This window comes from Amphibalanus amphitrite, unplaced genomic scaffold, assembly GCF_019059575.1.
Source record: "Amphibalanus amphitrite isolate SeventyFive unplaced genomic scaffold, NRLGWU_Aamphi_draft 000053F_arrow, whole genome shotgun sequence".
In the NCBI taxonomy this organism is placed as follows: domain Eukaryota; kingdom Metazoa; phylum Arthropoda; class Thecostraca; order Balanomorpha; family Balanidae; genus Amphibalanus; species Amphibalanus amphitrite.
In genome coordinates this window covers 646,740-673,767 of record NW_024881549.1, presented here as the reverse complement: position 1 = coordinate 673,767, position 27,028 = coordinate 646,740, and the positions used below count along the sequence as shown (strand labels likewise).

General features: G+C 47.9%; 1 long non-coding RNA gene across 3 annotated transcripts; it reads left to right on the top strand.

Annotated features, from left to right (window-relative positions):
* The first annotated feature begins 5,676 nt into the window (after positions 1-5,676).
* On the top strand, positions 5,677-27,011 carry LOC122377958. Of its 3 annotated transcripts, XR_006255947.1 has the most exons (4): positions 5,677-6,019; positions 6,678-6,770; positions 10,490-24,795; positions 25,429-27,011. It is a non-coding gene; the product is annotated as an uncharacterized LOC122377958 (long non-coding RNA). The 3 variants fall into 3 exon arrangements; XR_006255945.1 differs by lacking the exon at positions 5,677-6,019 and having other exon boundaries at positions 6,587-6,770; XR_006255946.1 differs by lacking the exons at positions 5,677-6,019; positions 6,678-6,770 and adding an exon at positions 6,785-6,799.
* The last annotated feature ends 17 nt before the right edge of the window (positions 27,012-27,028 follow it).

Below are 27,028 nucleotides of genomic sequence, written 5' to 3'. Positions count from 1 at the left end.
GGTCCACGTATGCAAAATGACGCGTTAAATGAAGTTGTGTCCCCTGATAACGCCTCTGGCACCTTTTATTTTAGGTGGACCTGACAGGTCCACCTATGCTTCCATGTCCACCGATTGTCAGAAAAGATTCCCAATTTGTCCACCGATGGTTGAAAAAGGAAAGCTTATGTTCTCATAGAGCTGTATAACATATATTCCGTTTTTTTGGAAATTCTCAAAATTTTGAATTTTAATAGCTGTTTTAAAAAATAAGTTTTTGAATTTTTAGGGGTGAAAAACGCATTTTATGGAAAATCCGAGATAGCCATTTTAAAGAACTCTTTGAGCTGAGTCTATTCATGTCCTTAATTTGCAATTTGCTTTAAACCTTGATTTTTGACGATTTTTTAAACATTTACACCACTTTTTGACTGAAAACGCCATGTAGTTACATCACTAAAATCGATATATCTCAAAAAGTTTTGAAAAAAAAAATTCTCACAAATTACACAGGAGACGTCAAATTGATGGGGGAGAAGGTGTGCCAAGTTTCAAGTTGATAGCGTAAGCGGTTCATGAGTTATTCAAGAAAAACGGAGGGGGGGGGGTCGGATCCGACCCCGCGGTCGCGGTTTAACCTTAGCTGCCCGAGATAAACAACAATTGCGATTCCGGTTGGTTTCGACAATGCGACTTAAAATGTTAAATATTGCGCTCCACATTTGACTATGGGTCTGTTCCAGTCGCATTTCCTTACACCTATAAATTCCTCCAAGAGCAAGATAGAGGAGGTTGGAGCAGGGCCCTCTTTGGCTTTGTAGGGGCTAGAGCTGTCACTGGAACAGGGAAGCAATCTTGGAGGAGTTTAGAGGTGTTCGGAAGTGTGACTGGAATATACCGTATGTTTTCTGTTATTTTCTTGGTTTTCTGGATATTCGTAACTGTAGTTACAGACAATGCCTACCCATGAAGGCGCGGAGAGGGTTTAAAACACCGACGCCGGTGATTCTGTGTATCACTTCCCTCTACGCAAGAAGAAAACAATATGTATTATTACTCCACAATCATGCTTATTACGTAGCTGATGGTCGAAACCTTCCTTCCGTTGTTTCAGGGTTGAGAGGGAGGGGAGGCAACCTGAACCAACAAATGTATTTATACCTATCCTTAAGTATACCAACAAAGCATGCCTACATCATCATGCCTATAACTACTGTCATACACAAATAAATGCCGCAACAAAATTTATAGGGGAGATCCGGACCCAGTGGTGCCACAGACTGGCGTGGCACCATGCAACATATAATGCAACAATAGGTAGGTACCTACCTTTATGGCATTGTGCATACCTAACGGTATTAACCCGCGCCCCACTGGGGTCTGTGTATAACACGCCCTACTGGGGGGGGGGGGCTATTCATAGCCCCCCCCCCTCCTAACTCCGAAACTACTGGGCCGATCGTCAAAATTCAAACGGCGTCTGATAGCCCCGGAAAAACTGTCGAGCGAAACCTAATTTCATTGACCTCGAGGTCACCGATGACGTCACAGGTCAGGTCAAAGTAAAAATTATTAGCATTTTGGCTTGTTCACCTTTTGGGCTCTGGCCGCCGTCTTACAAGTCAGATCAGGCTCATTTTTGGTTTCCACACTCGTGAACAGATGTTCTAGATACCTTGAGGGTACCAAACTTGTACTTTGATTTTCAGGTCAGGGTCAGTTCATCACAGGTCACGGAAATATTATATCATGTGTCGGTCACGTGACACATGTTTTGTGGTCCATTTAGGCCATAGATTTCGAATTTGATGTCGTCTGTGTCATTCGAGGTCATTTTGAGTCGAATTTAGCTTAGGTCAGGTCACTTTCAGGTCAAAAAAGGTCAAATTTTGATGTTAAAATTCTTCAACAAAAAAGGTGTCTATTGAATGCAGTTTGAGCTCAGGAACACGATGGTGCCATTTATATTGGTGTACGATGTCAAATACGTACTGAAAAATTGATTTGAAAAATTAATAATTGTGATTTTTTGCAATAATGCGTATAACTTGGCCATTTTTGAAGATATTTAGCTAAAACTTGCTAGAGTTAGTCATAATCATGCGTTCTGTCACATATCCCGCGCCCGGCTGGGGGTCCTGGATTTCCACGCCCTGCTGGGGGGGGGGGTGTTTGAACACCCCCCCTTCTAACTCGGCTCCTGGGCCACGTAGCGATACGCGGAAGGCGGCGTTCGAAAGAGCGTCAAAAATAATGAGGAAATCACTTCGGTCAATTTTTTGGTCAGGTCAAAGGTCAGGTCACCAGAGGTCATTGAAGGCAAATTTTCGCCGATTTCCAGGTCGAATGTCGAAAATTTCCAAGAAGCCAACGCATAACTCGGGAACCAATAGAGCTACAGCGCCGCGGAAAAGCGCATTCGATAGCCCTATTAACGCCCTTTCTGAATAATTTTCTCAGATTTGACCTAACGTCAACAGTTTTGCCTGCAGGGGGCAAAAACTGCAAAAATAGCCGATTTTTTCGGAAACAGTTTTTCTGCAATAACTTTTGACCCAAGCATTGTACGAGCTTACTTTTACCGGCATCGTGTTCCTCTCGTCAAGACGCATCGAACGAACTATAATTTGACCTTGAAAGGTCAACTTGAAAATTTGACCTCAGGTCAAGGTCATGACCTGACCGGAAAGGGTCATGTTGCATATCAGTCGATCCGTATCGTCGAGCTGAACACATCTAAGGCGTTTTCATCGCTCTAGCATGCCTCTATCAAAAGTTATTTGCGAAAAACTGTTAGATACCATTCGTGACCTAAGATGACCTCAGGGCATAAACAGGGGTCACAGACACCATTTTCATGTTCAGTGTGTCTAAACCACTTGTAATTCAGTGTTTGGGAGTGTTTATAATGTCTTTCGTCCAAAACAGGCGCATTTCAATTTTCTCCCATTGACTTATAATGGTGAGGTCGCAAAATTGACCTGACCTTAGGTCATCGATATCAAAATTCTGAGATATACATTTTGTACATGCTAATGCTCTAAGCAATCGCTGAAAGTTTCAAAGCGATCGGTCACTCGGTGTAGCTATGACAGACATTGAAACTTTTTATGAGGTGAGGTCACTTCGAGTGACCTGGTGACCTGACCTTGAATGACCTTGGTCTGAAATTTTCACAACATGTGTAGAATTGATGTATGATAAGGTGTAGCAAAAACGGCGGCGCTCCGCGCCGCCGTTTTTGAGATATTCGCGAAAAACCACAGGGGGGGGTGTTCAAACACCCCCCCCCCAGCAGGGCGCGGGATATATTCCGTTTTTTTTCGAAAAGTCAAAAACTTTTTGAAAAAAAAATATAAAAATATAAATTTTAAATATTATTACATAAAATTTTCGAAATTTTCAAACTTTTTAAAATCCTAGACAGCAGTTTGATAGCGCGGTCAATTCTGAGTCCTTTCATGCAAAGAAATTGGATCTAGCTTAAAAACTGAGCTCTTGGGAGCGATTGCCGTGGTTCAATGTTTTGCGTCGAAATCGGACGAACATGACGTCACTCTGACGTCATTTCCGGCCGACCTATGGTAGCTACGAAGTTCAAATTTTGACACAAGGTGTCAAATTGATGCAGCCGAAGGTACTGAAAGTTTGGCGTCGATCCGTCAAGCGGTTTGGAAGTTATTGCAGAAAAACGGGAGGGGGGCTATAAATAGCCCCCCCCCCAGTGGGGCGCGGGTTAACCCGCGCCCGGCTGGGGGTCCTGGATTTCCACGCCCTGCTGGGGGGGGGGGGTCTGAACACCCCCCTTCTAACTCGGCTCCTGGGCCACGTAGCGATACGCGGAAGGCGGCGTTCGAAAGAGCGTCAAAAATAATGACGAAATCACTTCGGTCAATTTTTGGTCAGGTCAAAGGTCAGGTCACCAGAGGTCATTGAAGGCAAAATTTCGCCGATTTCCATGTCGAATGTCGACAATTTCCAAGATGCCAACGCATATCTCGGGAACCAATAGAGCAACAGCGCCGCGGAAAGCGCATTCGATAGCCCTATTACCGCCGTTTCTGAGTAATCCTCTCAGAGTCAGATTTGACCTAACGTCAACGGTTTTGCCTGGAGGGGGCAATAACTGCAAAAATAGCCGATTTTTTTCGGAAACAGTTTTTCTGCAATAACTTTTGACCCAAGCCTTGCACGAGGTTGCTTTTACCGGCATCGTGTTCCTCTCGTCAAGACGCATCGAATGAACTATAACTTGACCTTGGAAGGTCAACTTGAAAATTTGACCTCAGGTCAAGGTCATGACCTGACCTGAAAGGGTCATGTTGCATATCAGTCGATCCGTATCGTCGAGCTGAACACACCTAATGCGTTTTCATCGCTCTAGCATGCCTCTATCAAAAGTTATTTGCAAAAAACTGTTAGATACCATTCGTGACCTAAGATGACCTCAGGGCATCAACAGGGGTCACGGACACCATTTTCATGTTCAGGGTGTCTAAACCACTTGTAATTCAGTGTTTGGGAGTGTTTATAATGTCTTTCGTCCTAAAGAGGCGCATTTCAATTTTCTCCCATTGATTTTCTCCCAATTGGGGAGGTCGCAAAATTGACCTGACCTTAGGTCATCGATATACAAATTCTGAGATATACATTTTGTACGTGCTATTGCTCTTAGCAATCGCTGAAAGTTTCAAAGCGATCGGTCACTCGGTGTAGCTATGACAGACATTGAAACTTTTTATGAGGTGAGGTCTCTTCAAGTGACCTGGTGACCTCCTGATCTTGAATGACCTTGGTCTGAAATTTTCACAACATGTGTAGAATTGATTACGGAGCGAGCGAAGCGAGCGTAGTCTTTCCTTAGATTAACGGAAATTTCTGAGTATGAGCGGCCGGCCGGCCGTGCGGACGCTTTTGCGAGGCTTATATCTCAGCAACCACTTGACCGATTTACACGCGGTAATTTTTGTAGGGTAGCTTCATTCCTTCTACCAAGTATTGGACTATTCCCGATGCATGTGGGTGACCCCTTATGCACGTGCCACGTGCAAAACGAAGAGGTGTCAGTTTTGTAATTGTTGCAATATCCCGGTAACTACTTGGCCGATTGCGCTGAAAGTTGGCATGTAGGTAGGCACCCACTAGGCACCAGGCCCATGTCACTCCACTTTTGATGACATCATAAGGGGGCCTCAGGACAATAATGGCGCGGTGCGCCACAATCGCTTCAAAGCTACTTGCCAACAGTTGCCATTTTTGAAAATATTATTTTCAAATAAAGTTACAAGTAATAAAAATATTGTAATAAAGTTGTTGATTAAATCGATACCATATCTAAAAACTTACTGAAAAATGATTTATTCATGGTAAAAATATAAGCTCGATGCGTTTTTACGTTGCTTTCCTGCAACTGCAGAGGATTTTTAAATCGTCTAGGTATATCTTCAAAACCGGCCATTTCTTAGCATATTGCTGCTCTTTTTTATCGCTAGAAAATTAGTTGGACTTTCTAATGACTTCAACGGCTGAACGATATATGTAGAGTGTCACCAACAATCTTCAAATAAAGTTAGTCATATTTACGTTGTAATGGAATGGAGCACCCCTGGCGAGCATCAGGGATGACGTCACTCAGGATCTGTCTCTGATTGGTCGGCGGGAGAGTGACTGTACCTTCTATAGATGGCCTTGCTAGGCACTGCATATCCATGTGCCAGAGTTGGGGTGCTGCTGAACGTGCGCACGTGCAGGGGTCGTTTCCAGATCTCGAGAACGGCTGGACCGATGGCGCTCAAATGGTACACGGTTAGGGACCAGTAAGTAGGGTGCCGTGCACAAGTCAGTTGTGACCCATTTTGCACGTGCGCACGTGCAGGGTGTCGCTCCCAGAGTATACTGGTGTATGAGGTGTACCAAAAACGGGAGCGCCGCCGTTTTTTAGATATTCGCAAAAAACCACAAGGGGGTGTTCAAACACCCCCCCCCCAGCAGGGCGCGGGTTAATACTTCGAAAAGTACCCTGCCGGATATCTCGCAATAGGTATGTATAGACGTGTTTCCGAATGTTATTTGTCAAATATGTTTCCACAGATGCTCGGAAGAAGCCTAATCATAAAGACCTCATTCAGGGATGTACTATAGTTCGTTTTTTCAGTTTGTCCCTCACTGTAAACGTCTCTTTGAACACAGCACGAGAATTGCTAGCTGAATTACTAAGAAAACTGACAAGCGCACATTGTAGGTATTGGAGATATGAAAAATATTTCCAAAATAAGTTGTGAACACCGACGATGTAACGTTACATATGTTAAACGCCGTGCAATTTATTAATTAGTTCAGACATAATTCCTGAGAAGTCGTCTATCCCTGTGGGGCTGTAGCCTGTAGGTATTGGCAAATACGAACTATGAGTCAGTGAAATAGTAAATAAATTTGATGAACTTGATCGTCTGTAAAATCTGGTCAAATCATTGTGCGCCAACCAGTTTTCTCAGTAATTCAGCTTCTCGTGCTGTGTTCAAAAAGACGTTTACAGTGAGGGGCAAACTTAAAATAATCGAACTATACCTACCCATGTCAGTTCTCTTTTTATTTGACTTTATCATATCAGTTTCGGCGGTTATCACAATTTTGCTGGCTGTTTTAGTGTTGTAGGTACTCGGCCTTGTGACAGTAAGACCGTTCTGTTGACTTTTCAGCGTTCAGTGCCCAAAATAGCAGCGTGTCCACCAGCTGACGTCACCGGACGCCGCGCTGACGCATCCGACGCCCACAACGCACGCTCCGAGGCCGTGAGTCAGCCTCCTTCAGACCCAGACAGGTAGAAACACGCACCATCATTGTCACCGAGGGTCACCAAGAGGTCACATTTTGAATAGAGGCTCATTCACCCCGACTGATATGAATTAGGTCGTGAATCATAGCCGACGGTAACGAGGTTTGATACAGGGGTACACGTGATATCAGTTTCGGTAAGTGCCCCCTTTGCAAAAAGATGCTTCGACCAAGAAAAAATTGTGGAGAGTTTAGACACAGTGCGGGTTCACAGTAGCGGCGGAACACCTTCAATTAAGGGGGGGGGCACCGCCGACTTTTGGTCCCATTCTTTCTATGTAACACCCATAGGGCTAATGTTAAAATGCCAAAATCAAAGGGGCACGGTGCCCCGGTGCCCTCCCCGTTCCGCCGCCTATGCGGGTTCAGTGTAAACATTTGACAAGTTACCGCCACAATACGGGTGCCATAAGACATTTCAGAAATTGCAAGAATACGGAAAGCATAGGTACCAATTATAATGGTCAGTGCATAGGCGATAAGAGCCTGGCTATAGCACCTAGCCCTCGCCCGGCGAGGGGGTTGATGCAACCCCCCCCCCCTAAGGGTTTTCGCAAATAACGTAAAAACGGCGGCAACTGAATTCCAGAGTTCACTAAAATTGGTAACAAAGTATATCATTCGGTGCGCACGGACGTCCTGAGTTCACGGGTGCTTTTATTTTTGCTCTATCTTTACTAGGTAAAACGTTATAAGCGAAAAACTTTTGACATGTTTTAGCAATTTTTTTGCACTCATACCCTCCCCAAACCCCCCTAAATATTGACTTAGTCACCAAACTTCCACAGGGGCGAGATCTCCTATGGACCCACCTACCCTGTGAATTTGGCGTTTCTAAGTGCCATAGGAGTCAATCGCGAGGGGGCGGGGGGTCGTACCAACCCCCCCTCGCCGTCCGTGTTATGGAAAAGACCCTCGCCTGGCGAGGGGCGAGGGCTATGGTAGCGCCTGCATTCCAGCTTCTGGCCATGGCGTCCCCCGTCGGCGCCGCGGGGCCATTCGCCCGCTCGCCGCGCCGCGTCGGTTCGGGTGAAAGCGGCCTCCGCCTCCGTGGCGCCGATCAGCTGACTGCCCTTGGACGCCGACAAAGGTCGGATGCCATCATGGCGGCGGGGACGCTGGTGGCTGGCGCTCACTGCCGCACCACGGAGACCTACAGTGCAAAGCGTTCTGCCCGGGATGGAGAAAGAGATGTTTCAGAAATGATTTAAAAAACGAGAAAAAAAAACTTTTCCGTAGATTTCCGCTCAAAGCATGGGCATTGCACATTTCTGAGGGTGTTTACCATGAACTTGCATGTTAGCACATTTCTTTATCTACGTGAAAAAGGTACTTTACCTAGGTACCTATGCACTTAAGGTTTAGGCATGTATATGTATAGGTACCGCCACGCCATGGGTGGATCGCCCACGATCGTAAATACATACATACATGCATACATACATAGAGGTAGATATGCACAGCATAGCAATGCACCTTATGCTGTTTCAAACCAATGCACTGGCGGCGGATCAAGGGTGCATTCTAGGCAAATGCCCGCTCGCAACGCCCGAAATCCATGAAATTTTAGAATAGAAAGAAAACTTACAAACTTTTATGAGGAAAACTTTGCTGTAAACTACACAGCAATGCGCGTAATGCAACGCAATCCAATCAGTTTTTTCACTTTCGGGGATAGGCATGCCCGTCAGAAGCCGCCTTTCTCGGATCCGCCTATCAGTCAATTGATTTTTAAATAATTTTGTTTTCATCAACCAGACCAGGGGCGGATCCAAGGGGGGGGTCACATGGGTCATGGCCCCCCCCCTTGAGGCCCGGGGGCCCAAAGACCTGCCAGGGGCACCACCGGCCTATCAGGGGTATCACAGTCCTGACAGGGGCACCACAGGACCGCCAGGGGCACCACAGGCCTAGCAGGGACACCACGGGCCTGGTGCCCCTGGGCCCTGACAGGACTGTAACGCCCCTGACAAGCCTGAAGTGTCCCCGGCAGGCACGTGGTGCCCCTGACAGGCCTGAGGCGCCCCTGCAAGGCCGGTGGTGCCCCTGGCAGGCCTGTGGTGTCCATGGCAGGCCTGTGGTGCCCTTGCTAGGCCTCTGGTGCCCCTGACAGGCTTGTAATGCCCCTGGAAGGACTGTGGTGCCCCTGGGCCCTGACAAGCCTGAGGTGCCCCTGACAGGCCAGTGGTGCCCTTGCCAGGCCTGTGGTGCCCCTGGCAGGCCTCTGGTGCCCCTGACAGGGTTGCGGTGACCTTGGAGGGACTGTGGTGTCCCTGGGCCCTGACAAGCCTGAGGTGCCCCTGACAGGCCCGTGGTGCCCTTGTTAGGCCTGTGGTGCCCCTGGCAGGCCTCTGGTGCCCTTGCTAGGCCGCTGGTGCCCCTGGCAGGCCTCTGGTGCCCTTGCTAGGCCGCTGGTACCCCTGCGCCCGGAGAGGACTGGTGCCCCTGAAAAGTCTGAAGTGCCCCTCGGCAGGCCCGTGGTGCCCCTGACAGGCCCAAGGTGCCCCTGCGAGGCCGGTGGTGCCCCTGGCAGACCTCTGGTGCCCCTGGCAGGTCTGTGGTGCCCCTGGCAGGTCTGTGGCGCCCCTGGCAGACCTGTGTTGACTGGTGCCCCTCACAGGCCTGCGGTGCCCCTGGAAGGACTGTGGTGCCCCTGCCCCTAGGGGTGCTCATGGGCCCAACAGGCCCGTTGTGCCCCTGACAGGCCTGTCGTGTATACTTGCTAGACCTGTGGTGCCCCTGGCGGGCCTGTGGCGCCCCTACAAGGCCGTAGGTGCCCCTGACAGGTTTGTGGTGTCCCTGGAAGGACTTTGGTGCCCCTGACAAGCCTGAAGTGTCAAGGACAGACCCTTTAGACGCCAGGGTCAAGTTCGTCGGACTGACAACGATTTGCTTACCTGATAACGTTCCTGGTAAGTACTCACTACTCAGCGTCCACAACATATATGTATACACATAGCACATTCATATATACTTGCTTACAATTGGTAAATGTGGTTGTGGCTAAGAGTTAAGATACTGACTAAAAATAAAAAATAAAAAGAAAAAAAACTGAAAATGGGGGCACCACCAAAATGAAGTGGACGAAATCCGTTGAGTTTTTAATTTTGGGTATAGGTAGGGGCACCACTTCGATTCATGACCCTCCCCTTGGAGTTTTCCTGGATCCGCCCCTGAACCAGACCACAAACGTTGCTGCATGGAGTTTGATTATGTATGTCAATTTTGCATACATGCCACCATCTTTACCCCAGGGTCGATAAGGTCATCGTTAGCGAATCCATTAAGGAGGAATTGAACACTGCTGCTGGATTCATTCTTGGTAAAACGTTTTTTTTTTATTTTGTCGATGTCATGCCGCTATTTTCTTTGATAGTTTATCTGCATGTGTGCATGCTGCACAGGCAAATCAAGCCGCTTTTAAAGACAGTGGCAATCGTCAGAACTGATTGTTTTGTGTTTATATCTCATTTTCACAGGCGTAAGGCGTGGTGTTTAGAAACCGAGTCATAGGTATGTAGGTAAATAGGGTCATGTTGCCCATGTCCCTGTATCCGCCAGTGTTTCTGGTCCGTTGCATGATGCGACAGTCAGGGACGTAAAGTTGTTTGGCTTTCAATAAATGCATGATCACAATCTTTGCATGGAATGTTCCGTTACCGTGGACTTCTGGCAGATCAATACAGCGGTGGCGACAAGATGGCGGAGCAGCTGACGCCACGGACCGGTTTCGCCCACTCTCTTGTGGCTCTCAACCTTCTGGAGCAGCCCGGTTTCTTCTGGAATTTTGTGAGTGGGTTTGAGGGCCGCTGGCACGGTCTGCAGCGGACTGTTCCGGTTCAGGCGGTTGCGTCATGCGATCGACGCTGCGTCACGACCCGCAGTCGAAGCGCCTCTAGCGGTCGTGGTCGGAAACGGTACTGCGCAATAATTTCCCACCAATCACCATCCGCCGTTTGGGCGACGCCGGCTGCTGATTGGTTGGAAGGCTCGGGAGTGTGCTTGGCCCAGATACGCAGATAGCTGGGTTTCAGGATCCCTCGCCAGAGCCGCCATTCTCGTACCTGAACTCCGGCAGTGCGGTTGTGCTAGTGATGGCTCCGTCTCGCTGCGATTTAAGCTTATTTGCTAGCTCTTTTTTCCAGAAGATCATAACCATCAAGATTTGCTTTTTGAGTTTTTGAGCTAACATTTTGGTGTTTCAATTTTAGTTGTGGTGTGTGAACTTGCATTCAGTGTACCTGTAACGTAGCTTTTTTCTTCATTAAGTTGTGAAGTGCAAGGCGCTAGGTCGGATAAGTATTTTGTTGAAATACTTTCAAGTAATCCTCTAAGTATCCACAAGTAGTTAAGCCTCACTACTTTTCTTCAAATGGTGGCTGCAATCAGGTGTTGAGTGCTGTGACAAGGTCCTTGCATTCATTTCGTGTCATCCGGGTGATTCTTGAACGCCTTACTGCTAGGAAGTTGGTTGAAGTTCTTTTTACTTTCGATGGACATTTGCGCTCCTCCTAGGTTGGTCCTGTTATGAAAGGCGTCGCCGGCTGGCACGCCACGTCAGCGAGACGCTGCACTTTCTTTGTGACGTCACCGTTGGCGGCCATGTTGGCCGAGGGACGCGCGCGCCACCTGACGTCGGCAAGGTACTGCCCGGCCGCCATTTTGATCGCGGACGCGCCGCAGGAGCTGCTGGTTCCATGAGACGTCGATAAAGACGGAATAAAGTGAGTGGGGCAGGGCGGCGGCGGTGCGCTTCCGGCCATCGTCTGTCGTAGGGGCCTGGCGACCCCTCCCCGGACCCGAGCCGCAGGTGTTTACCTTTCTCTAGTCATGGTCGACGTAAGAGGCTAGCGTTCTAGCACAGTACTAGGACAGTTTCGTTTACGAATTCCGAAAAAAGCACCTTCGATATACTGCCGATGGTATCGTTATTTCAAAGGCTATGAAATACCGTATTAAGAATGCCATGACAAAATGGTACGAGTTACAATGAGACAAACCTCAGGGATCCCCACTCCTTGTGATGGCAATAAAACATCCCTCACTACACTTAGAATGCACGATGGTGATGGGGAGTGTGCTGTGCTGCTGTCAAAACGTGTCCTAACGCCTCTGTTAATGTTGGTATGATCTGTGCACTGAAGCATTGCCTTTTGTAATTGACGTTTCACGTTTCGGAAAGTAGACTTGCCAGTGACGTGAATTTAAGCTCTTGAGTTTGGCTCTGTTGATGGTCAGGTGCTTTGGTTGCCAAGTAGTGGCCTGTTGTGCTGTGCTGTGCTGTCCCGGTGCGCGCGTGGTTGGATGTGCTATCCACAGCTGGTGTCAGCCGAGGTTGTTAGCGTCCTGCACGCTGCGCGGCATCGTCCGCCCGCTCACCCTGAGTGTCGGACTCCCGCACACCTCCGCGCACTGGCCAAGATGGGCGCGAGAACGGCCTAACAGCTGCTCCTGGCAAGCACTGGTGTCCCGGCTAACTACCACTCAAGTCTCCCGGCACTGGCGTCTCGCATGAGGCCCCTGGCGAGTCGCGTCCCGGGCTCCGCCGATCTGTGAGTGATGCAGCATTGACGCTGGTGGTCCCGCCGCTGTTGCTACCGCTATCGCGTGTGCCTGAAAGGGATCCTGTGGAATTTTTCCTATGACTGGTTCTGACAGAACTCGGGCTGTGTCTGGCTTTTGTTCCTAACCGTAGACACGCTGATTAGATTGTACATTTGTGTAGTGAGTTATGCGATAGGTTCTGCTGTTCGTGGCTCGCTGTTTGTGCCTTGATGGTCTCGCCCTTTTCGATCCCTGGGGTTACACCACACACTGCGTTTCGACATTTTGCACGCGTAGCGCCCTCCCCCGGTGGCAGTAACACTGCTTGCAGAAGGCGGTGGCAGAGAGTCAGCCGTTCCTGTTGCGCGGGTCACCTTTCGGGACATCAGGACCGTTCCTGTGCGACTCCACGACGGGGAGTGCGCTCACCCGGCGGCCCGGCCTATCACCGACCTGGTGGCAAACCTCGACCCGGTGGCCGCGGACGCGATCGGCGCATCTGCCGTGACACCCAGCCCGGTCAAGAGGCAGCCCGCGGACCCGGTGCGGCCGACCCGCGACCCGGTGGTCACCGTCAGCAGTGCGTCATCGTACACGGTAACTGCCGCTCGCGGCAGCTTCACCTCAGACTCTATCCTATCAGTAGTTAGCCGAAACACGCTACAAACACTTCTTCTAGCAACGAAATACGTAGACTGAACTGTCCGACGAAAGACGCACGATTCAATTGTTGATCACCTAAGAGGATGGGACCGTTTCGGTGCACGACTTGCGCGCATTCCGTTGCAGACAGCGTTTCGAGAGACCGGACGTCACGAGTGAAAGAGCCGTCACGCTTGCGAAGCAGCCGGGACGCAACCACTCAGAAGGTCCATGCAGACTTTGCAGAACAGTTAGTGGCCAAGGTGTATCATGATCTGCCGCGCGCCGTGTCCTGAGGGGTGTGCTGGAGTCGGAACGGGCTTTGCAGCCGGCTGGCCACCGGTCTGTTGTGCTCCGTTTCGGCTGCGGCGCATGTCTCAGGCTGGCCGTCGGAAAACGCTTCCATTATGGTTGTCTTCCCATGCCATGTGCACCGCACACCGAATCTCTTTTTCCCACAGACCAAAGTCAACAGACGAGCGGAATCACGAAAAAGTGAGTTCACGACTAGGTACGAACTTCCTAGTAGTACCTGAGGTAGGAAATCGAACGTCAGAACAGTAGCAAACGATAGCGGAATGACAACAATATTCGGGAAAATAATATTCCAAGCGTCATGCGCCGTGCTCAGTTCCACACGATTTCTCTTTTGTTTGTTGAAATAAATCGAGGCTGTTCCATGGCGGTCGATGTGTGGGTGTGCGGAGCGACTCTGTTCCAGGATCATGGTCTCGTCCTGTTCGACTCCAGACTGTGGTACTCGTTCCCTCCGCCGAGAGCCAATACAAGGATATCGTGGTACATTTGTCGGACGTTTTCTCCGCGTTTTGAGGACTGGATAGAGGTGAGGTTGTGTCGAGAGGTTTCATGGAGAGGGTTATTCTGAGTCGTCTGAGGAAATAAAGGGGGCAACGTGCATTATCCTATCAGAGGACACTACGCACGGTGAAAGTTTATCAATTATCAGAAATGATGTAAAGTAACGAACTCAAAAACGGTTGTTAAAGCACATGTAGTGGTAGATGTGTGTGGCAGGTAGGCAGACTTTGTATTTGCAGGACGAGGGACCAGGGAGGCGAATGGCGACTGGGAATAGAGCATGAATGAGCCGAGCCTTCAGTACATACCACAGTAAGTTCCATGCTGCACTTAGTTCCTAATGAGACTGTTCTTTTCGGCCATCATATTCGTCCATTGTGCAGAGGCCATTGCTTCGCTCCATCCACTATTCTGAATAGATGTTAATTTGCCTATCAACGCGATAAGGTTGTGGTCAAATCACTGCCGCAGATACTAGAGCAAAGGGGAAAGTTATTCTGTCTAGATGCTGCATATGATCATTATTATTTAGTGTTATTTTTTTCCTTTTCTTTTTGAGGGGTTAGGTTTTCCCGTTCAATCCGGGTGGTTCGTTGGGGAGGCGCTCGGCATATGCGTCTGTTTCAGATCGTGTCCGATAGAACATCCGCTGAGCAGTCGGCTGGCCGCCAACACTGGTACATGAAGGGGAACAAGGTGATGCAGGACGCGTCACGTGAGTTAGCCCGGCAGTGTGATCAATCACTGAGACTGACACATTAATTTGCTTCGATACTATCAAACATTCCAAAAGCCCATCAAGTAATCTTGATACGAAATCAGTCATGTCATTCCGTTTGTGGGAGTTCATTGATGTTGGTACCTACATGAGATAAGTGAGATGGCTCCAACCCTCACAGAAACTGCTACAACCATGAGGGTTAAGCAGTAGGCATTCGTACTGTGGATGGAATATTTTTGCCTTGATATGAAAACCCGCAGGACTAAAGTTTGTTAGGTGGACTGGAGGCCACATTAGCCCATTTTTGCATTACTTTTTAATCATCTTTCGATGATTTGGGGGAGTTAGCGTGGGTTGGGGGAGGGTGGGGGAGATAACCATGTTTTAGCCCTTCACAGATTTTTATTAGAGCGAGCCAATTGTACGAATATCGCACGGGAGTCTGGCTAAGCATCCAGGAGAACATACGTGAGTTTAACATCCAGAGTAATCGCAACCTCCACCGTTGCTATTTATCGCTTATTGCCATTGCATGAAAATATCAAACTATAGGTACCTTTGATCTGATCGTCATATGTGAGACATTTTCATACATGAAAGACGAGTTGTGTTGGTTCTTCGCATTGTGCTGCCATGTACCTAACGTCAGGTCTTCATGCGTGATTCCTCGAGATCATTCGCTCCACATGGAAAAAAGTCTGCTCGTTGCGTCCTCCCTATTGCCAAAGACGTCATGAAACCCATAAGTTCGTCGATAGGTAAGCAATAGGACGAGTCCGAAATTTTTGTTTCCCGGATTTTCTTTGTCCTGGTCAAAGTGTTGTATACCAACTTTTCCTTTTTTGAGAAGCTGCACAGCAGAGACGTTGTGGTGCTATGTAGATTGCTCTATACACTAATCTGTTCTATGATTGCACTAATAAGTGGGGTCTATCTGAGTGGTATTGAGTTTAGTGCTTGTGCTGCTGTGCTAATGTGCGGACAGTGCGTGTGCTTACATCCACGTTTCAATTAGTGGTCTCTTGAATGATACAAGTGATTGAAACCTTGTGGTGTGCTGGGTCCAATGCTGTCAGTTCGTTCAATTCAGCATCCAGGCATTGCCGTCCACTAGCTTATTGTGCTCTTCTGTACTGCACGTAAATGGTAGACCTAATCCAGTTCAGCATTAAGCATGTACACATAGCCTATTAGGTAAGTGGCATTTTGTAAAGCATGCGATTAGCTTGTACTGATAGGAGTTATCGTGGTGCAGCTCACAGAGTATCTCTTACGAAAGGTTCAGCGACAATGTATGTACCTACCTATCTGCGGCGTATGTGGTGTGCTGTTTTTCCACAGGGTTCTTTGTCCACCCTCGAGTGCCCGAGATTGTACCCCGTAACTGCCACAGCTGATGCCATCTATGCTGTCCAACCCAGTGGACGTCCGCTAACCCCGGGAGAAAGGCCAGTTGTCTCCAGGCATTTCAATGCATAAAACATTTTAGTTGCTTATTACTTCACACTCGGTGGCAGTGCTACCCCAGACATTTTGCTATTATCGGCACCATGCTCAGTAATATGTGCTTAAGTAGGCTGTGTCAACAGTTCGCTAGACTATGCACATGTATCAAATAGCATGATCCTTGCATGGTCCTGACGGCATACATCGTCCTTTTTTAAGAATAAGGAGGCTTCTGCGGAAGCATACGTAACTATTGTGCGCAATGAATGGGTTTGCAAATGTTTAAACCTCAGTACCTATTGTTTTCTTTTTTAGCCTACTCTATTCTGCGCGATTCACAAAAACAAATGAGGTCTCACTTAGACAGATAGCATTAATGTATTATTACATTTGGCTTTTAGGGGTATGAAGATGTAGCAGCGCGGCCGTATGTGGTGTGGAGACGTTATTTCCCCAGGTTGCCTTTACTTTTCCTGGTGCGGCTTTCCTGAGAGCTTCAGCGACATCCAGACACCAAGTCCACCCTCTCAGCCGGTGCTACAAGTATCGGGTCGGCAGACGTCTGTTTCCCCAGCGGGCGCTTCATCACGAGCTTGTCATGCTTCTTCCCGGCGGGTGGCGCCACGTCCAGTTGTCCTCGGCTGAAAGTCCGGCGTGTCATCGGCGACGCAGTGGACAGACGGTCTCCTACAGCCCACAGGGCTTCTCGGCGAACGACGCCGTCTTCCTGACGAGCCCCGGCCTGTCCGCCCGTCAAGGGCCTGTCGTCGGCGAGCATCGTTCTGCCACTTCTCTTCCGAGGGACATTCGTCACCGTGAGTTGGCCATTGGCCGAAACTGGGAAATTAACAAATTTTATATGCAAACAAATTACATCAATATCTTGATGGTGAGACTAATAAACAGGGCTTGCGTACCATTAGATGTTTCGTTCATACCTGCAATCAATACCATGTTTCATCTTTTAGAAGATTAATGACGTCTTCCGTGAAGTTAATGTCTAAAATGAGGGCAATAGGAATGTAGGCTGTTTTCGTGGTTGCAGTCGATCCGTTTCAGCGTGTTACCTGTGAGAGGTGCGTCGGAGACCGAGGCAGTTCAGGGAGATATTACTATATGCGGTACCTGATAACAGCCCGGAGACTTGTACAGGCAAGTGATACGAAGTCGTTGCGGTATGTTTCTTTCTTATTATTACGAAGACAATGTTACATTCAGTTGCATGCACTCCAAATCGAAAACATGAACGCAGGTCAATGATTCTATAACCATCATTTTCAAAGATATTGCTCATCGCTCATAGCAGCTGGGAAAAGAAAACTTTCCTTTGTATCGATTTTTTTTTGCCGCTGGGCGCAGTTCGCGGTGTGTTGTGTGAGTTCGTTGACGTTAATTCGCAGGTGATACACCATTATATGATTGGGCATAAGCGAAGCACTGGACAGCACGGGTATTGCTGAAATGACACGGTATGACTCGTAAGGTTCACTTATGTGTGTATAACACCATTTGTTCTTAAAAACTAATCAGCCATAGGTAAATCTCATTGTTCAGGTTGAAATCGTGCATAATCGTGGTATATGACCAAATGGAAAGAAATTATGGGATGGACAAGGATACTTAGCGTGAGGATGCAATGTATAGAATTAGACACCCAGCAATGTTTTCTTCGAAATTAGGCAAAATCACAGAAGCTATATACCTAATGGTCTAGCACAATGCTGATAAAGTTAGGTACATGACAATATTTCAATGCTCAGGGGCAGCATTTGCTTCTTAAGTGACCAAGTGCCTATACTGAATGTTCAAACATAAGCTGCAAAGGAATAGACATCCAAGTGGCGTAGGTTCTGTATTTGAATGACTTTTGTCAGTACTGTGATTGTAAAACATCGTACGTGAGATGCCTTGCTGTTGTCTTGTGTGGTGTGGAGAATTTGCTCCCCAGGTTGCTGTAACCTTTCCTGGTGCGGCGTGTTCGCGCGGCATCCCTGAGAGCCTCAGAGCAACCGCCTCGGCCGCCATCCAAACACCAAGTCCACCCTCTCAGCCGGTGCTACAAGTATCGGATCGGCAAACGTCTGTTTCCCCAGCAGGCGCTCCATCACGAGCTTGTCATGCTTCTTCCCGGCGGGTGGCACCACGTCCAGTTGTCCTCGGCTGAAAGTCCGGCGTGCCATGGGCGACGCAGTGGACAGACGGTCTCGTACAGCCCACAGGGCTTCTCGGCGAACGACGCCGTCTTCCTGACGAGCCGCGGCCTGTCCGTCCGTCAAGGGTCTGTCGTCGGCGAGCATCGTTCTGCCACTTCTCTTCCGAGGGACATTCGTCACCGGAGTTGGCCATTGGCCGAAACTGGGAAATTAACAAATTTTATATGCAAACAAATTACATCAATATCTTGATGGTGAGACTAATAAACAGGGCTTGCGTACCATTAGATGTTTCGTTCATACCTGCAATCAATACCATGTTTCATCTTTTAGAAGATTAATGACATCTTCCGTGAAGTTAATGTCTAAAATGAGGGCAATAGGAATGTAGGCTGTTTTCGTGGTTGCTGTCGATCCGTTTCAGCGTGTTACCTGTGAGAGGTGCGCAGGAGACCGAGGCAGTTCGGGGAGATATTACTATATGCGGTACATGAAAACAACCGGGATACTTGTACAGGCAAGTGACACGAAGCAAGGGTATTGCTGAAACGACACGGTATGGCTCTTTCGGTTCGATTATTATGTGTGCATGATACCATTTCTTCTCAAGAACTAATCAGCCGTAAATCTTAATGTTAAGGTTGAAATCGTGGTAAACAAAATGTTAACACATTGCTAGATGGACAAGGGAACTAAACGATGAGGAGGCAATGTATATGAGTATATGAGACACCCAGCAATGTTTTCTTCGATATTTGACGAAGTCAGGAAAGTAAAACAATGGTCGAGCATAATGCCGATACAGTTACATGAGAATTTCCGAATAGTCAGGGACCAATATTCTCATATACATATAAGCTGCAAAGGAATAGATATCCAAGTGGTGTAGGTACTCTTTGAATCACTTGCCAGACCTGTGACTGGACAATCGTACGTGAGATGTCTCGCTGTTGTCTTGTGTGGTGTGGAAACTTTGCTCCCCAGACTGCTGTAGCTTTTCCTGGTGCGGCGCGTTCGTGCGTTGTTCCTGAGAGCCTCAGCGCAGCCGCCTCGGCGGCCATCCAAACACCAAGTCCACCCTCTCAGCCGGTGCTACAAGTATCGGGTCGGCAGACGTCTGTTTCCCCAGCAGGCGTTCCATCACGAGCTTGTCATGCTTCTTCCCGGCGGGTGGCGCCACGTCCAGTTGTCCTCGGCTGAAAGTCCGGCGTGCCATCGGCGACGCAGTGGACAGACGGTCTCCTACAGCCCACAGGGCTTCTCGGCGAACGACGCCGTCTTCCTGACGAGCCCCGGCCTGTCCGCCCGTCAAGGGCCTGTCGTCGGCGAGCATCGTTCTGCCACTTATCTCTTCCGAGGGACATTTGTAACCGTGAGTTGGCCATTGGCCGAAACTGGGAAATTGACAAATTTTATATGTAAACAAATTACATCAATATCTTGATGGTGGCAGACTGATAATCTGAGCTTGCGTACCATTAGAGGTTTCGTTCATAACTGCAATCAATACTATGTTTCATCTTTTAGAAGATTAATGACATCTTCCGTGAAGTTAATGTCTAACTAAAATGAGGGCAATAGGCAGTAGGCTGTTTTCGTGGTTGTTGTCGATTCGTTTCAGCGTGTTACCTGTAAAGGCGCCGGAGACCGAGGCAATTCAGGGAGATACCTAGTACGAAATGTGGTGCCTGGCGGGAATCAGGATACTTGTACAGGCAAGTTACAGGCTGTTACCGCCACCTTCGTTTTTTCGGATGGAACGTTCTGACTTACCTTCAGTGTTGGTTAATGACGAGTTACTTTTAACGATGTGTGAATTGATATTATCGAACTTGCTATGGAACTTTTATGATGGAGAAGGGAATATGTACTTCTTGATAATCTGCGAAAAACATCGATCTATTTTTATTCCATTTGTAGTTGCACATCCATTTGTGTCGTATGGTCGTTGACACTATTTCTCAGGTGATACACGATGATGGGGCATGAAACAGGCGCTGGACAACACGGGTATCGCTTAAATGACACGGTATGGTTCCTACGGTTCTCTCATGCGTACAATTTATTCCCGATTGAGAATTAACCGGCAATGAGCTTGAACATTAATTGGCCAGAAAATGATAACAAATATATGGATGTACCATGCGTTATAAACAATGAGCAGTCAAAGATGCTAAACAAAAACTGAACAGAAGTAATATGTGTGATGGATGAACACCAAGCATCACTAATATAATTAAAACAGGAGAATTTCCAAATACTTCGAATGAGCATCTGCCCGTGCATGGCAACATATCCCCAGTATTGTTTCAGTTAAACCTCAAGTACTTTTTCAAAGAAAACGACATGTCACGGTTATGTTCTGTGCTGAATTAAACTTGTCAGTGATCTGATTGTCAACTATCTTAGGTTAGGCGCCTCGCTGTTGTCTTGTGTGGTGTGGAGACTCTGCTCCCCAGGTTGCTGTAACCTTTCCTGGTGCGGCGTGTTCGCGCGGCATCCCTGAAAGCCTCAGCGCAGCCGCCTCGGCCGCCATCCAAACACCAAGTCTGCCCTCTCAGCCGGTGCTACAAGTATCGGGTCGGCAGACGTCTGTTTCCCCAGCAGGCGCTCCATCACGAGCTTGTCATGCTTCTTCCCGGCGGGTGGCGCCACGTCCAGTTGTCCTCGGCTGAAAGTACGGCGTGCCATCGGCGACGCAGTGGACGGACGGTTTCCTACAGCCCACAGGGCTTCTCGGCGAACGACGCCGTCTTCCTGACGAGCCCCGGCCTGTCCGCCCGTCAAGGGCCTGTCGTCGGCGAGCATCGTTCTGCCACCAAGCTCCTCCGAGGGACATTTGTAACCGTGAGTTGGCCCTTGGCCGAACTTGACTTAATGCAACCTTATCACTGGCTATCTCGAGACCATGTAACTGAGAAATGCCTAGGATGATTATTTGCTGAGTGGAACCATCAAAACAGATTATCACGCACTGTTCATGCGCGACAGCCCATTTCAGCGTACTAGCCGTTAGGTATGTCCCAATTTCCTTTTTGTTTTAGAAGCTTTGAACTCAGCTTACGAACCGTCTTAGGATGTCGCAGCATGTGGTGTGGTGTAGTGTGTGTATACATCCCTCCCCCAGGCTACTTTGATGTTTTTGTGCGGCGTGTTCGTGTGGCGTTCCCGTTCTGCCACTTCTCTTCCGAGGGACATTTATAACCGTGAGTTGGCCCTTGGCCGAACTTGACTTAATGCAACCGTATCACTGGCTATCTGGAGACCATGTAACTGAGAAATGCCTATGATTATTTGCTGACTGGAACCATCAAAACATATTATGACGCACTGTTCATGCGCGACAGCCCATTTAAGCGTACTAGCCGTAAGGTATGTCCCAATTTCCTTTTTGTTTTAAAAGCTTTGAACTCAACTTACGAACCGTCTTGGATGTCGCAACATGTAGTGTGGTGTAGTGTGTGTATACATCCCTACCCCAGGCTACTTTGATGTTTTTGTGCGGCGTGTTCGTGTGGCGTTCCTGAGAACCTCAGCGCAGCCGCCTCGGCCACCATCCAGACACCAAGTCCACCCTCTCAGCCGGTGCTACAAGTATCGGGTCGGCAGACGTCTGTTTCCCCAGCAGGCGCTCCATCACGAGCTTGTCATGCTTCTTCCCGGCGGGTGGCACCACGTCCAGTTGTCCTCGGCTGAAAGTCCGGCGTGCCATCGGCGACGCAGTGGACGGACGGTCTCCTACAGCCCACAGGGCTTCTCGGCAAACGACGCCGTCTTCCTGACGAGCCGCGGCCTGTCCGCCCGTCAAGGGTCTGTCGTCGGTAACCCACATGGTACTTATATAAGAAATATCTTTTCTGAGTTGTTCAATGAGTGAAGCTGGAATTAGAGAAGTTTAGTCAAGATATTTTTCACTCTTTCTGCGGTAGTATGGTATCTAATATGCTACATTATTTGGCAACTACATAGTTTGTAATAAGTTGCAGAGACTGAGTGGTTTCTTGCACAGTCACGGGCTAAGAAGTCTGGGGTCTGGAGTAGGAGGCGATTCTGAATGAAATCCGAACTTGATAGGCTGGTAGGGCGGTACGTTAAATCACTTAAAAGGGCACTTTTTAAACTGATGCAAAAGCAGTGATTAAATTAAGCTGGATTGGGCCACAATGTGCTGAGAAACGACTGTCTGAATAGGCTGGGCGCTCGTATAATACAAATCATGAAGGAATTTAGCATGTGCTGAGTGGTAGTGAAATGTGACATTGCTAGTTTTACCTATTGCATACAGACTTGCGATAACAATGTTCTGAATTCTGATCATCAAATGAACGCACCAATATGGGTCATTTAATGACGAGAATAGGAATGTACTCTTTCTGGGTTCGTTTAAGGTAGTGTAGGCAACATCTGTTGTTATTTTTTCCAGAACCCTATGGCGAAAGGCAGATGCCAGAATGAATAACCTGATCTCGAGAGCTGCGAGGGCACAATCTGCCAGGAAACCTCAGAGTGAAATGGGAAGACTCAATCGAGGACCTCCGTGAGATACCTGAATTGCGTTAGCTATTTGTATCACAACATTTTATTATTCAAATTTCTCCAAGTTTTTGCAATATTCATAGTTCAATGTGCTGTAAAGAGTATTCAGACAAATGAAAAGGAAACAAATAGATACGTTTAGGATGGGATTGCTATCGTAAAATGGAAACTTGGTACATATACTAGCTGAAAAGCGTTTGTCTGTGTTGTGCGCAAAGAGATGCTTCTCAGCGGCAGGCTATGGTGAAAAGTTCGTCTCGTCGAGGAGTGTGCTAGGCGTTCCATCAAGTGTCGGCGCTCGATCCTCCATAGAGATTGTTCTTTTCTCGCCTCCTGGCCTCGTCTCCGCCGCATCTCCGCCGCAATCTGGCTTCCAAACAACACGGCTTCTGCTGCCCCATATGGAATGCGACCAGATACTCCATCTTGGTAAGATGCAGCACGACTGCACTTCAATATTTTTCCTACGGTCAACTTCTTCAGTTTTTATTTTCGGGATTTAAGAAGAGACTTGTATATAATATACCTGAAATCCTCTACTTCGGAGCACATCTTACTATGTTGCGAATGGTTATGTTGAACAAATCTGTTATGTATGTAGCTGTCCATTATTAGCGAATGGCGACTTTCTGTAGCACAGATCGTTGGGGTGTGTGGATGGGGCGATTCTGGTCCTTTTACAGTTGCCTCCAACAGACGTGGCGTCTCCATATGGTTTCACTGAGAGGCTGTGCACTTGTCAGCACCGAACGATGATCCAGAGATACTACACTGCAGTATCATCAACCACAACACATCTGGTATCAGTTCCTCTATGCCTATGTGATAATGTAGTCGAAAACTGGAAACACATTTTAACAGTCATTGCATGTAGTATAGACCATCTTCTATGACGCTATTGTGATCATTTGTACAATATCGTGTTACTATTTAATTCGTCAGGGTAGCTTATTACGAAAGGCGTGTTACTTTTTAGTATATCATGGTAGCATAACTGCATATTTTCACACATTTTCAAAGTCACATTTTCTATATTGTCAGTCATATATGCGTTCCTCGTGATGTTTGAATCAGAATCACTAGGTGAGTAGGCGAGAGTAGGTGGGTGTGCATGATTTTTTTTAATTTCAGATATTCGGATATGCCTTACTTAGATCCATGTCAAAGTTTTCGTGGCCGACTTCGTAGCAGTCGTCAATTCACCGGCAAACATCTAGTACTCGTATATGGCCTGGCCTGGATAACCATCAAGCTTCTGCAACTTTGCACGTATCTACCCACTTGGTCCCTCAGCACTAATTCATGTCGTCTGGAGTGCGCACACTAGAAAGTAAGTTCGAAACGTAGTCAACGACACTGGCAATACTGTAAACTTATTTAAGCGTTGTGCGGTGAAATTCTGGGGAATTAGTATGTTTTAAACGTCATCGGATACCCATATTTCATTCCATGAGTGTGAATGCATTTAAACAAAAAACATCCTATTAAATTGGCAAAAATAATGGTTCTTTTTCAAGGAAACTCGTCAATAATCGTTTTGTTATGCTGTCGTATGTTTGGACTATAACCAATCACAGGGACTCTGGAGCATCCTTCCTGGGTGTACATCCACGCAGGGACGTGGTGAGATGGGTTCGCCTCGGCCTACCACGAGCACGTATGTCCCTCTGCTTATGGTAAGGTGTGTCGTTTCGGTTTAAGGTTCGTCTTGTTAGTCGGTTGCCGTAAGTCCGTCAACAGATTTTCCCCTAGGAGTGCTGGCGATTGTTGTGAAATTGGCCCCCGAAATGTCCAGTGATTTTCCCCTAGGAGTGCTGGCGATTGTTGTGAAATTGACCCCCGGAATGCCCAATGTTTGCGTTGGCTTCCAATAATCTGTTTCTGGTTTAATAGGTTTTCTCTTCGATGTCCAACTCCCCCAATACGTACTCGGCATTATTTTATTTGGCGTTAGGCATGTGTTTGGCGCAAGTTTGTTTGCTTCCATTCCAGTCTCAGCATCGTGGCAGCTCGAGATGTTCTCTCCACGCTTCATTCCACTATGCAACTACGCAGCAGTTAATTTGTCTTGGAGTACACAAGGATCGGACACAACTTCTCTCACCTACCAGATTTAACACGGTATGTGTTACCGATGAAGTGTCATAAATTGCATAAATTAGTCAAAATTCTATAGAAGCATGCTTCCTCGCCATGTGAATTGTGAAGCGATCTGGACAAGCATGAGTAAAATTTCGTATATGTCCATCTTTTTACAACATCGATGATGTACCATTTTTGTTTGCAACATTATCAGGTTGATGTCCGCTTGGCCTATCTAAAGTGCATTTTTGTTTCATGGAAAGCATAATTCGATCCTAACTTTAGTAGACAATGTAGGCATCCAAAGACCAGACTCCTACAGGAAAAGGCTCTTTGTTAAGCACATCCGAGATCCACCTACACATACCATCCTTTCAAATTGTTATCCAGTCTGTTCAATGCTATTCCTTCATGGAATACCTCTTCGAAAACTATGACATGCACGTGCGACTTACTATGGATCATGGCTCGACCCCAAGTGATACAATTTCAGAATGTCAGAACTCGTAAACCTGTCGCACTTATTCTATGCCGCTCTTCACTGATCAGTCCTGGTCCATACCGGACTCTTGTTCCTTGTTCCATACCAGGGACATGCTGCTCTTTCACTTGAACCAGTTCCTGTACTGATGCTTCAGTTACAGGATCGACCGGTGTCTGTTTTCTTCACAGACACCCGGCACGAACCAGACAGCTGTTGCAGTTCACCCGCCTACCCTGTACGCATTCTGATCGACACATCGAGAACCCTTCCATCTGCGAGAGATGCTCACCCCTGCTTCACAATCACCATGGCGAACAACCTGCCACCCACGCACTCCCGGTCTGCACGACACCGGTCCTGCACCGTACCACGACGTCGCAGCTCTTCAAGGTCACTGACTTGAAGAAGCACCATGCCATGATGACACCTTTGAAAACTCGCCCCTGCCGGAACGTAACTTCCCACTGATCTCTTCAGGATGATCCTGTCTCAGCAGTACATCCGGCTATCATGACGTTTCTTTCCGCCAGAATCATCTTCCGTTCGAGACCGAATTTCAACTTCATCCCTCAGCTGATCTCTTCATAGATGCTGACCTGAACAAAGACCCGTCCCGTCAAACTGATGTGCGTCTTCCCAGGACCATCTTCCGGACTGTTTCCAGCATCATCAGAATCTCCAGCACCACCAGCTATGACCGCAGTTTCCAGAATCATGGATCTATCGGACCATCCCGTCCTGCCCTCTTCCCAGGACCATCTTCCGGATAATCTCCAGCATCATAAGAATCTCCAGCATCACCAGCCATGACCGCAGTTTCCAGAATCATGGATCTATCGGACCATCCCGTCCTGCCCTCTCCCCGGGACCATCTTCCGGACAATCTCAGGCATCATCAGAATCTCCAGAATCACCAGTCAAGACCGCAGTTTCCAGATTAATGGATCTACCGGACCATCCAGTCCTGCCTTCCGTAACATCTCTCCATATCTCGACGTTTGACTCAACAACATACAATTCAGCTAGCAGATTAACTCCTAAGTCAGATGACCTACAGCCTTCAATTAACTGAACTCAACGAACCTGCACGCTTAGAATCGTACATCTGAAGTGTCCCCGATTCTCGCCTGTCGTCAAGCCGCTGAACTTCAATGATCCCACATGTACCATTCAACAACAGAATCGCTATCCAAGACAGCGTTGATAATGTTGTAAGAACATCCACTAACAAGTTTCTAGCCCTAAGTTTATAAATGATATACATGATAACTGTATATGACATGTGGCGTGTTCCCTAATGTTCTCAAGATTTCCATGCTTCCGGGGACTCTGACCAAGACAATATTGTAAGGCTTGGGTGGGTCCTCAAGTGAGGAGGACGGAGTGAGTTGGATGGGCTGCGGCACGTGGCGCGACCTCGTCAGAGAGGCGCTTGGTTGGGTCACTCCCTCCTCCTCACAAAAGGTGAGCACGGCGCTTAGGACCATCAGAAGTCAGCAAGTGACCATGCTCGAAGATGACATTCTGATTACCAGAATACCGTCTGGAAGATCTTCGGCGACTTCCGTGAGAGTTCGTGAACTTAATGTGATAGTTCTGCGAACGGTCGCGTAGTTCCGAGCTTGTCTTTTCGAACGTACCATGCGATGCCATCGCATCGCATGTAACCGTCGAAGCTCGTTTGGAAACACCTGAAGGCTCCTGGGACCTTGGCAGCAGCGATTCAAGGGAGATGCTTAGTAGAATGTTTGAAATAAAATGCCGAATCGCCTACCTGCTTTCACTGGA